Raw genomic sequence first — 10,182 nt, 5'->3', positions numbered from 1 at the left:
CATTCATGTGAGCTCGGGCCCCACCGGCTCCTTCCTGCCCCTGTTCCTCCCTCTGGGCAGGGCTTCCTGCCGCCCCGACTCCTCTCCCTCCAAGCCAGGTCCCCTCCCCGCCTCGCTGTCACCCTCCTCAGTCACAGCACCCGGATTTCTCCAGGTCCCCAGAAGCCCTGCTTTCTGCTGGAAAAGAATTTCCAGACACAGAGCATTTCAGAAGGGAGTGAGCTGATTAAGAACCAAGAGCAGAGGTCCTGGCGCAGCAGGGGAGCCGACCGTTCGCAGGGTCAGCACCCTCTGCGTGCTCAGTCGCTCAGGCGCGTCCGACTGTTTGCCATGCCCTCCTCCAGCGGATCTTCCTGACCCAGGGATCGAACCTGGGTCTCTTAAATCTCCTGCGCTGGCAGGAGGGTTTTTACCACTAGTGCCACCTGGGAAGCCCCAGCCCCTTTCTACTGGTTGCTTAAAGCCTCCAGATCTTCGCTAACCAGCTTCCAGACCCCAAATTACACAAAGACGCCCACTCCAGTAAACCCCTGGAGCCCCCGGAGCCCCAGCCAATCACCTAAAGCCAGCCTTCCAGCAGGAATTTCCGGTCCTGAGGTCCTCCCTGGTGGCTCGGATGGTGAAGAATCTGCCTGACCTCCACTGGAGCTGGGCGGGCAGGGCGCCGACCTCCACTGGAGCTGGGCGGGCAGGGCACGGACCTCCACTGCAGCCCCCGTCGGGGACCGTCCTGGTCACAGACACACGTGCAGCCAGTGACCCCTGGATGTAACAAGAAGCTTGTGCCTTTTTACAGCCGCAGCAGCTGCTGCTCCCCTGAGTGACCCCACCCCCACCTCCTTCCTCCAGGCCCAGCTGAGAGGCCGCCGCCTCCTCGCTTGCTGCCTCTCGCAGCCACGCAGTGAGAGCTGTGCTCAGCCGCTCAGTCGCGTCTGACTCTGCGACCCCGTGGACCGCAGCACGCCAGGCCTCCCTGTCCATCACCAAATCCCAGAGTTTGCTCAAACTCATGTCCATCGAGGCGGTGATGCATCCAACCCTCTCATCCTCTGTCGTCCCCTTCTCCCGCCTTCAGTCTTGCCCAGCATCACGATCTTTTCCAATCAGTCAGTTCATTGCTTCAGGTGCCAAAGTATTGGAGCTTCAGCTTCAGCATCAGTCCTTCCAGTGAATATTCAGGGCTGATTTCCTTTAGGATTGACGGGTTGGCTCTCCTTGCAGCCCAAGGGACCAGTCCTCCAGGCTCCTCTATGAGATTTCCCAGGCAAGGGTATTGGAGTGGGCTGCCACTTCCTCCCCTAGGGGAATCTTCCCCACAGAGGGACTGAACCGTCGTCTCCTGCATTGCAGGCGGATTATTTGCCTCTGAGCCACCGTGAAGTCCAGCCACACTTCCTCTGAAAACTGCGGGCCGCTCTGTCTCCATGGGTTTCCTGCTCTGATGATTCTTATGAATGAAATCAAGGACGTGTGACCCTGGTGTCTGCTCCTGGGTGCTCAGGGTCCATGCATGTGGGACCAGGTGCCAGGGCTCTGTCTTTCTCACTGACGCTCCTTCAGGGAACGGGAGAGCCATTTACAGGTTCCAATGAAAGCGATGGCCTGTGACTTCTGTTTTGATGGAGCAACCCCAGGGAGGATGAGCCAACAGAGGATGCTCTCCCCCAATGCCAGCTCCACGGTGCAGGCCCCTCCCGTGTGCCCCTCTGGCAGTCCCCTCCTCCTTCACTGTGGGGTGAAGGGTGTGTGGTCCCCAGACAGCGGTGCCAAACCTTGTAACATCTCACGGTGAGTCAAAGTATTTGAGCTTCAGCTTCAGCATCAGTCCTTCCAATGAATATTCAGGGTTGATTTCCTGTAGAATGGACTGGTTGGATCTCCTTGCAGTCCAAGGGACTCTCAAGAGTCTTCTCCAACACCACAGTTCAAAAGCATCAATTCTTCAGTGCTCAGCTTTCCTGATAGTCCAACTCTGACATCCATACATGACCACTGGAAAAACCATAGCTTTAACAATAGAGACCTTTGTCAGCAAAGTATGTCTCTGCTTTTTAATACGGTGTCTAGGTTTTTCATAGATTTTCTTCCAAGGAGCAGTGTCTTTTAATTTCTAGATATGAGGAAATGCAAAGATTGGGATCAGGAAATCAGTTCCGGAAAATATCTTGACTATCCAAAGACCTGTTCCACCAGTTTCCCTGGAGCACAGAGGGCGTCACTCTGAACCCTGAATTCCCCTCGGGGGTGTTGGAAGTCAGCAGCTGCAGCAGCACGGGTTACATCTCCGTGGAGGCAGATGGCTAACGCCCTTATCGTTGTTCACGTGCTCAGTCACTCAGTCGTGTCCGACTGTTTGCGACCCCGTGGATTGTATCCCACGCATGGGTGGATGGATGGTAGATGGATGGTGGGGACGGTGGGTGGATGGATGGGTGGATAAACAGAATGGGGTCCATGCTCACGGTGGAATGTGACACAGCCGCGAAGAGGAGTCAAGCTCTGACACAGGATACGACGTGGATGGACTCTGCACACACGACGCTCAGAGAGAGAGGCAGCGGCAGAAGGACTCACTGTCTGAGTCTGCTTGCGCTGCCACAGCAAAACAGACGGCTGGGCGCGTGAGCAGCGCAAATGCATTTCCTATGGTTGTGAGGCCAGAAGTCTGAGATGAGGGTGTCAGGATGGGCAGGTTCTGGTGAAACTACGTTCCTGGTTGGGAGCGGGGTCTTCACAGTGTCCTCAGGTGGAGGAAGGGCTGAGGGGGCTCCTTGGGGGTCCCTGTCATAAGAACTGGGATCCTGTTCATGACGTCTCCACTCATGACCTCATCACTCACCCCCGCCGCCGCTGGTTACACCATCACCTAGGCGTTACGATTTCAACATGTGAATTTCAGGGGGCACAAACATCCAGCCCAGAACAACCACAGAATGTATGATTCAACTTACAGGAAATAGGCAGGCAAACCCAAGGACAGGAGGTGGTGCCAGGCGCTGGGGAGGGAAGGGCAACGGGAAGCCACTCTTCCCAGGCAGGACCCTGTGAACCCGGCACCTTCCCACGCTGCAGACCAAGACAGCTCTTCCCCGTTGGAACTGTTTCTGTGCCTTGCTGACTGACTTGCTTTTGTTATTATAATCACACCTAATGGCCCCACTTTGAGAATCCCACCCCTCTGCCAGTCTGATGAGCTGCAGCGCCTTTGTTCAGAACCCTGTTCCCCTGTGGGCTGCGGGAAGGAAGAAATTAACACATCGGCCTGCCTGAGGCTCGCCATTCTGGGATATTTGCAAGATTAATGAGGGTCTTTTTAGTTGGTTTCCTCACGTCCCCCGTGTCTGATTCCTGAAAGAACCTGGCATCCAGACCCCGACAAGATGTTTATGTGGAGACATTCACTGGCCACCTTGTTGGTCATCTGGCTCTAAGAACACAGCTGTGTTACTTGTCACACCTCCTGTCCTGCGGCGAGCACAGCGAGCTTGGATTCCTGCGGGGCCACAACCGAAAGGGCCCTGACCCTCTGCCCTCAGCTCGTCTTAATCTGCACCCTAATCGACGGTGTGCCAGCTGCAAAGAGAGGGCGCTTGTTAACACGCCCCTCCCAGGGCATGGGCTCACGCGGGCTGATCCTGCCCAGGGGAGGGGCCCGTCTGGGCGGAGCTCAGCACACCCAAGGTCAGCGCAGAGCACCCCCAGCCCGTTTCCTGGCCTGACCCTGAGCCGCTCAGAGCAGGACCTGGACTGACAGACAGCCGCTCCTGGAAGGTCAGTGACCCTGGGCTTTGTTCTGTGCGTACTCCGAACACCAGGACTTGCAGAGGCTTCCGCTGCACCGGGCACCGTCTCCACCCACCACCCCCCCCTTTGCCAGACTCCTGGGTTCCTCTCACTAGGAGAAGTTCTGCTTGAAACTGCCTCCTACTTGAGGGCCAGATAAAATGATTAGAAAACCAGCCAGAGCTGCAGCCCCACGTCCATCCTGACCCTCAGGACTGCACTGCTGTTCCTTGCACTTGGCCGGCACAACAAGGCCCGTTTTCCGCCGCTATGAGCCCCTGATGGGTGAGGATTGGCTGACCCGGCCGCCAGCCCTTCCCAGGTGTGCCGGGATTGAGATCTTTATAAACAACCCCTTCCAGGCAGTGGGGCTTCTCTGTGGCTCATACCGTAAAGAATCTGCCTGCAGTGCAGGAGACGCGGGTTCGATTCCTGTGTCGGGAAGATCCCCTGGAGGAGGGCATGGCCACCCACTCCAGTGCTCTTGCCTGGAGAAGCCTATGGACAGAGGAGCCTGGGGGCTGCGGTCCACGGGGTCGCAGAGTCTTCGTGTGGAGGCAGGCAGCAGAGCTCTTGGAGTCGCTGTTGGAAGAAGCGGCCACAAGCCAGCAGCATGTCTTCAGGGCCCCGATTTCTCCTTTTCTCCCTCTTTCTGTGCGTTCATTGCTTGCTGTTTTCTGTTGCAGTAGAGCTGATTTCTGAAACTGCCTGGTCAGATGTGCAGGAACGTGATTCAGTGGTACTCAGGCGTTCATCTCGTCCTTCTCTGGGTTCTGTTCTGCACAGGTGGCGACAGTGTGTGTCCCCTGCTCGTCACTAAGTCCCTTTCGATCATCTCTTTGACACACAGTCATGTGTGTGTATTCATCCCGTGTACGTGGGCTTCCCGGGTGCTGCTAGCAGTAAAGAGCCTGCCGCGGAAGACGCAAGAGATGCAGTTTCGATCTCTGGGTCAGGAAGATCCCCTGGAGGAGGGAATGACAACCCACTCCAGTTTTCTTCCCTGGAAAACCCCCATGGACAGGGGAGCCTGGTGGGCTAGGTCCATGCTGTCTCTGAGTTGGACACGACTGTGCGACTAAGAACACCCTTACCGTCTGAGCCACTAGGGAAGCCCCACTATGTATATGAGATTAGCAGACTCTTAATTTCTCCCTCATCCTTAACACCTTTTTGATAATTGTATGTTGGTTTTCTAAGTTTGTGTGTGTTTCTAACTGGGTGAGATACTTCATTTGCATTAGGTGGCTCAGATTGTAAAGCATCTGCCTGCAATAAGGGAGACCCGGGTTCAATGCCTGGGTTGGGAAGATCCCAATGAGGCCACACCTCATTGCAGGGCTGACAGGCATCCCTGATATTTAGCGATGTGGACGTCATTTGGTGTGATTTTTCTCTTACAGGATGTGAGTTAAAGGTGCCTGTGGCACTTGGCTCTGTGACCGTCTGCTAAGTTTTGAATTCTTGTTTGTTGATCCTCCCTGGGAGGCTTCTGGAGGGCAGTTGTTTACTTAATACTCCACGGACGTTGTGAGCATTGAGTGCCTGCAAAGATTGAAGGCGGGAGGAGAAGGGGACGACAGAGGATGAGATGGTTGGGTGGCATCACCGGTTCGACGCAGAGGAGTTTCAGTGAACTCCGGGAGTCAGTCAGACAGGGAGGCCTGGCGTGCTCCAGTCTATGGGGTTGCACAGAGTTGGGCACGAGTGAGGACTGAACTGAACACAGCTTTTAGAGTTGCTGTTACAAAAATGGCCACAAGGTGGCAGCACTGCCTTGCTTCAACCTCCACTTGTAAATTTCTTTGTGCATGCCTTGTTTAATTTCGGAGTGGGGTTGATTTCGGATACTGTGTTTGTTTCCCGTGTACAGGAGCTTGATTCAGTGATACACCGACGTTTATCAATTCTCTTCTGGGTTCGTTTTCCCAAGATAGAGGATTACAGTGTCTCCACTAGGCTGCCCTTTACTATTCAGCAGTTTTTCCCTGGTTCTCTGTTTGATGTCTGTCTGTTCCTTGCAAACTCTTCATTTATCGCACATCCCTAACTTAATTTCTTTAAGAACCGTAAGTTGGTTTTCTAAGTTTATGCGTCTGCTTCTACTGTGTAATAGCCTACATTTGCATTAATTTTAAGAAGATACCCGTCAGCGATAGCTTGTGATGCTTGGCTTTCTCTTCTGGCCTTCCTCACTTAGCACGGTAATCACTCTCCATCACGCAGTTGTCGCTGGCTTTGTTCCGTTCTGACTCAGGGCTGGGTAGCATTCCAGTGCAGAGCAGCACCACTCTGTCTTCACTTTCCTCTCGATGGGTATCCTGGTTGAATTTGTTGCAGGGGGAAGGAACAAAGGGGCTTCCCTTGTGGCTCTGCTGGTAGAGAATCTGCCTGCCAGTGCAGGAGACATGGGTTCAGTCCCTGATTGGGGAAGATCCCCTGGAGGAGGGCATGGCAGCCCACTCCAGCATTCTTGCCTGGAGAATTCCATGGATTCTGGCGGGCTGCTGTCCATGGGGTCACGAAGTGGTGGACACGACTGAAGTGACTGAGAATGCATGTAAAGGAACAAAAGAGGAGTGAGTTCTTTATTCTCTCCCTTTTTTGAGAAGAAAGGAGATAAAGAAAGCAGTGAGCAGGTGTGAACATTCCTAGGTCTTTTTTTCTTTTTTTACTTTTAACTGCTCATAACTCTGAATGTCTGTAACTAAATTTGCTTTTCTGCCCCCTAACTCTGCAGGAGCTACAGTAAACAGTTTTTCCTTGCACCGCATGCTGAATGCATCCTCTGTCTGGTGTCCACCCTTACAACACCCTTCCCCTTGTACTTACGTATCAGAAAGAAGGCCGCAGACACACGGAACTGCCAGAGTCAGTTCCTGAGGTTACTGACTTAAGCCCATGACTGTCTCTGGTGACATGCATGAGGAAGAAATCGAGATCCTATGCCCTTTGTTCTTCATCAGACTCCTGACTGTGAGCCCTTGCTGTATATAAGCTCCTATACTCCTCATGGGCAGGGGATGGGGGGCACAGTCCTTGAGGCACGACCCTACTGTGTTCCCCTCTCTGCTGGCTTGAGAATAAAAGCCACCTTTGTATCTCCTTCATACTCTGTCTCTGTATTTTTTATTTGGCTTCACTGGGCAGAGAAAGCCAAGATTTTGGCCAGCAACAATTCCAGTTCTTGGGCATTGCCAATTGAGCTGCCCTGAAAACAAGGTGCACGGGTCACTGTGAATGCTGATTTTCTCTGGGTCTGAGCCCAGACATGGGATTGTCGGGCCATGTGGTTTCTGGGTGTTTATCTGATAAGGAACCTCCTTGTTGGTTTTGATAGTTCCCGCACCCATGTATACCCCCACTGAGAGTGTAGGAGAATCCCCTTTTGCCTCCATCCTCTGCAGCCCCTGTTCTCTGTAGATTTTTAGATGGTGGGCACTCTGAGCTGTGGGAGGGGATTTTTCATGGGAGTTTTGATTTGCGTGGATTTAGTACATAGTGGCGTGCTGCAGTCCATAAGATTGCAAAGACTAGGACACAACTGTGCAGCTGAACTGAATACACAGTGAGCTGGACGAACGTTTCAGGTGCTTTCCGATACTGTGCAGAGTGGCCACAGCTTACCTCTTCACATTGTCTTCCTGAAAGGTGGCCCTGTTTGAATGCCTGTCTGATGATTTACCCCGGGACATGACTGGAGGGAGGGGTCCTTTACAGGCCCGCAGGCCTTGTGAATATGAAGAACGCAACAGCAACTGTGCAGCTGAACTGAATACACAGTGAGCTGGAGGAGTTTCGCTGGTTCTTTGTGATACCGTGCAGAGTGACCACAGTTTACCTCTTGCCATTGTGTTCTTGAAAGGTGGCCCTGTTTGAATTCCTGTGTGATGATTTACCCCGGGACCTGACTGGAAGGGAGGGGTCATTTACAGCCCTGCAGGCCTTGTGACTATGAAGAGCCCAACAGCGCTAGGTTTACAGCGTTTTCTTGGAAGACGGCCCTAAGGAAACAGCATTGCTTCCTGCCCCACTCTGGTCCTCAGGCATTGAGGTTCATGGAAAACTGTTCATTGATTGTCAGCTAGAGTGGAATGTGCCAAGGCTTGAGTCTCATTTCTCCTTCCCCCTTTCCCAGGGTCCCCAGGACACATCCCAGTTTGTGGACACCACTCTGCAGAGGGTGCTGTCATCTGTAGGTGGGGTGACCCTAAGGACAGAGGCTGGAGGTAGGAACCCCAGCCTCGGGGACATAGAGTGGTCAGGGGACCTTGCCAACCTGTTCCAGACTGGAGGCTCCGCCAATTCTTGGGTGATGTAGGCTTGGTTTCTCTGCAGGAGGTTCCGCCAGCATCTGGAGATTGGGAGCTCAGGCAGAGGGCAGGAGGCCCCCAGGCCCATCGTGGGGCCACACTTCCTGCCCCATGCTCCCAGCTCTGTCTGCACCGAGACCCTCCAGGCTTGGGACCAAAACCAGCTCAGGCTCCAGGGATGGGGCACCGTCCGGGTCACCCTGTCCTGAGGGCAGTAGAGTCAGCTTTTCTGATCCCTTTTTATACTTTTATTCCCTAACGCATATGTAGTTGAATGACAAGATTGTGGGTTTTTTTTTTTTTCCTTTTGGATCGACAGCAACTTGATTCACTTGCACGTAGATGTGTATATCTTCTCTTCCAGGTTCTTTTCCGATATAGACTGTTACAGTGTTCAATAGCATTCCTGTTTACACAGTGGTTCCTGGTGGATAGTTTTTTTTTTAATATAATATTAGCCTCCCTATGTTAGACTGAATCAGTTCATTACTCCCTGTCCCATATCCGGTCCCATCTCTTCATGGCAAATAGATGGGGAAACAGTGGAAACAGTGGCTGACTTTATTTTTCTGGGCTCCAAAATCACTGCAGATGGTGACTGCAGCCATGAAATTTAAACACGCTCACTCCTTGGAAGGAAAGTTATGACCAACCTAGACAGCATATTCAAAAGCAGAGACATTACTTTGTCAACAAAGGTCCGTCTAGTCAAGACTATGGTTTTTCCTGTGGTCATGTATGGATGTGAGATATGGACTGTGAAGAAAGCTGAACGCTGAAGAATTGATGCTTTTGAACTGTGGTGTTAGAGAAGTGTGGTGTTGAGAGTCCCTTGGACTGCAAGGAGATCCAACCAGTCCATTCTAAAGGAGATCAGTCCTGGGTGTTCATTGGATGGATGGATGCTGAAGCTGAAACTGCAACCCTTTGGCCATTTGATTCAAAGAACTGACTCATTTGAAAAGACCTTGAAGCTGGGAAAGATTGAGGCCAGGAGGAGAAGGGGATGACAGGGGATGAGCTGGTTGGATGGCATCACTGACTTAATGGACCTGAGTTTGGATGGACTCCAGGAGTTGGTGATGGACAGGGAGACCTGGCGTGCTGCGTTTCATGGGGTCGCAAAGAGTTGGACACGACTGAGCGACTGAACTGAACTGTCCCACTGTTCTGTTTATTTCTTTCCGGGGACCATTGATTCTCTTCTGAGTCTGTGAGACTGTTTCTCTCACAGTAAAGAAGTTCATCTGTATCCATTTTTAGATCCCAGATACAAGTGATATCTTATGCTAGTACCCCTCCCTGGCCCCCTCACCTCACTTGCTGGAATCATGTCTAGTGTCTTCCCTGAGGCCGCCCATGGCATCCTTTCCTGCTTGTTGTGGCTGGCTGACAGTTTCTTGTGTCTATGTACCCCATCTTCTTTATTCCTTGTGACGTCTTTGCAAATTTTTTTCCCATTCTGAAGACTGTTTTCTTCTTTCATTTTGGGTTCCTTTGCTGTGCAAACACTTTTAAGGTTAATTCAGTCCTGTTTTCTTTTTCTTTTTTAATAGAAATTTATTTGTTTTAATTGGAGGCTAATTACTGCACAATATTGTATTGGTTTTTCCATACATTGACATGAATCTGCCACGGGTGTACACGTGTTCCCCATCCTGAACCCCCCTCCCACCTCCCTCCCCATCCCATCCCTCAGGGTCATCCCAGTGCACCAGCCCCGGGCACCCTGTCTCATGCATTGAACTTGGACTGGAGATTCGTTTCACATATGATAATATACATGTTTCAATGCCATTCTCACAAATCATCCCACCCTCGCCCTCTCCCACAGAGCCCACAAGACTGTTCTATACATCTGTGTCTCTTTTGCTGTCTCACATACAAGGTTATCGTTACCATATTTCTAAATTCCATATATATGCATTAGTAGACAGTATTGGTGTTTTTCTTTCTGGCTTACTTCACTCTGTATAATAAGACCCAGTTTCATCCATCTCAATAGAATTGATTCAAATGTATTCTTTTTGATGGCTGAGTAATACTCTATTGTGTATATGGACCACAGCTTTCTTATCCATTCATC

This window comes from Capricornis sumatraensis, unplaced genomic scaffold (genome assembly GCF_032405125.1).
Source record: "Capricornis sumatraensis isolate serow.1 unplaced genomic scaffold, serow.2 scaffold54, whole genome shotgun sequence".
Lineage (NCBI taxonomy): Eukaryota > Metazoa > Chordata > Mammalia > Artiodactyla > Bovidae > Capricornis > Capricornis sumatraensis.
Note: the sequence above shows the minus strand (reverse complement) of the source record.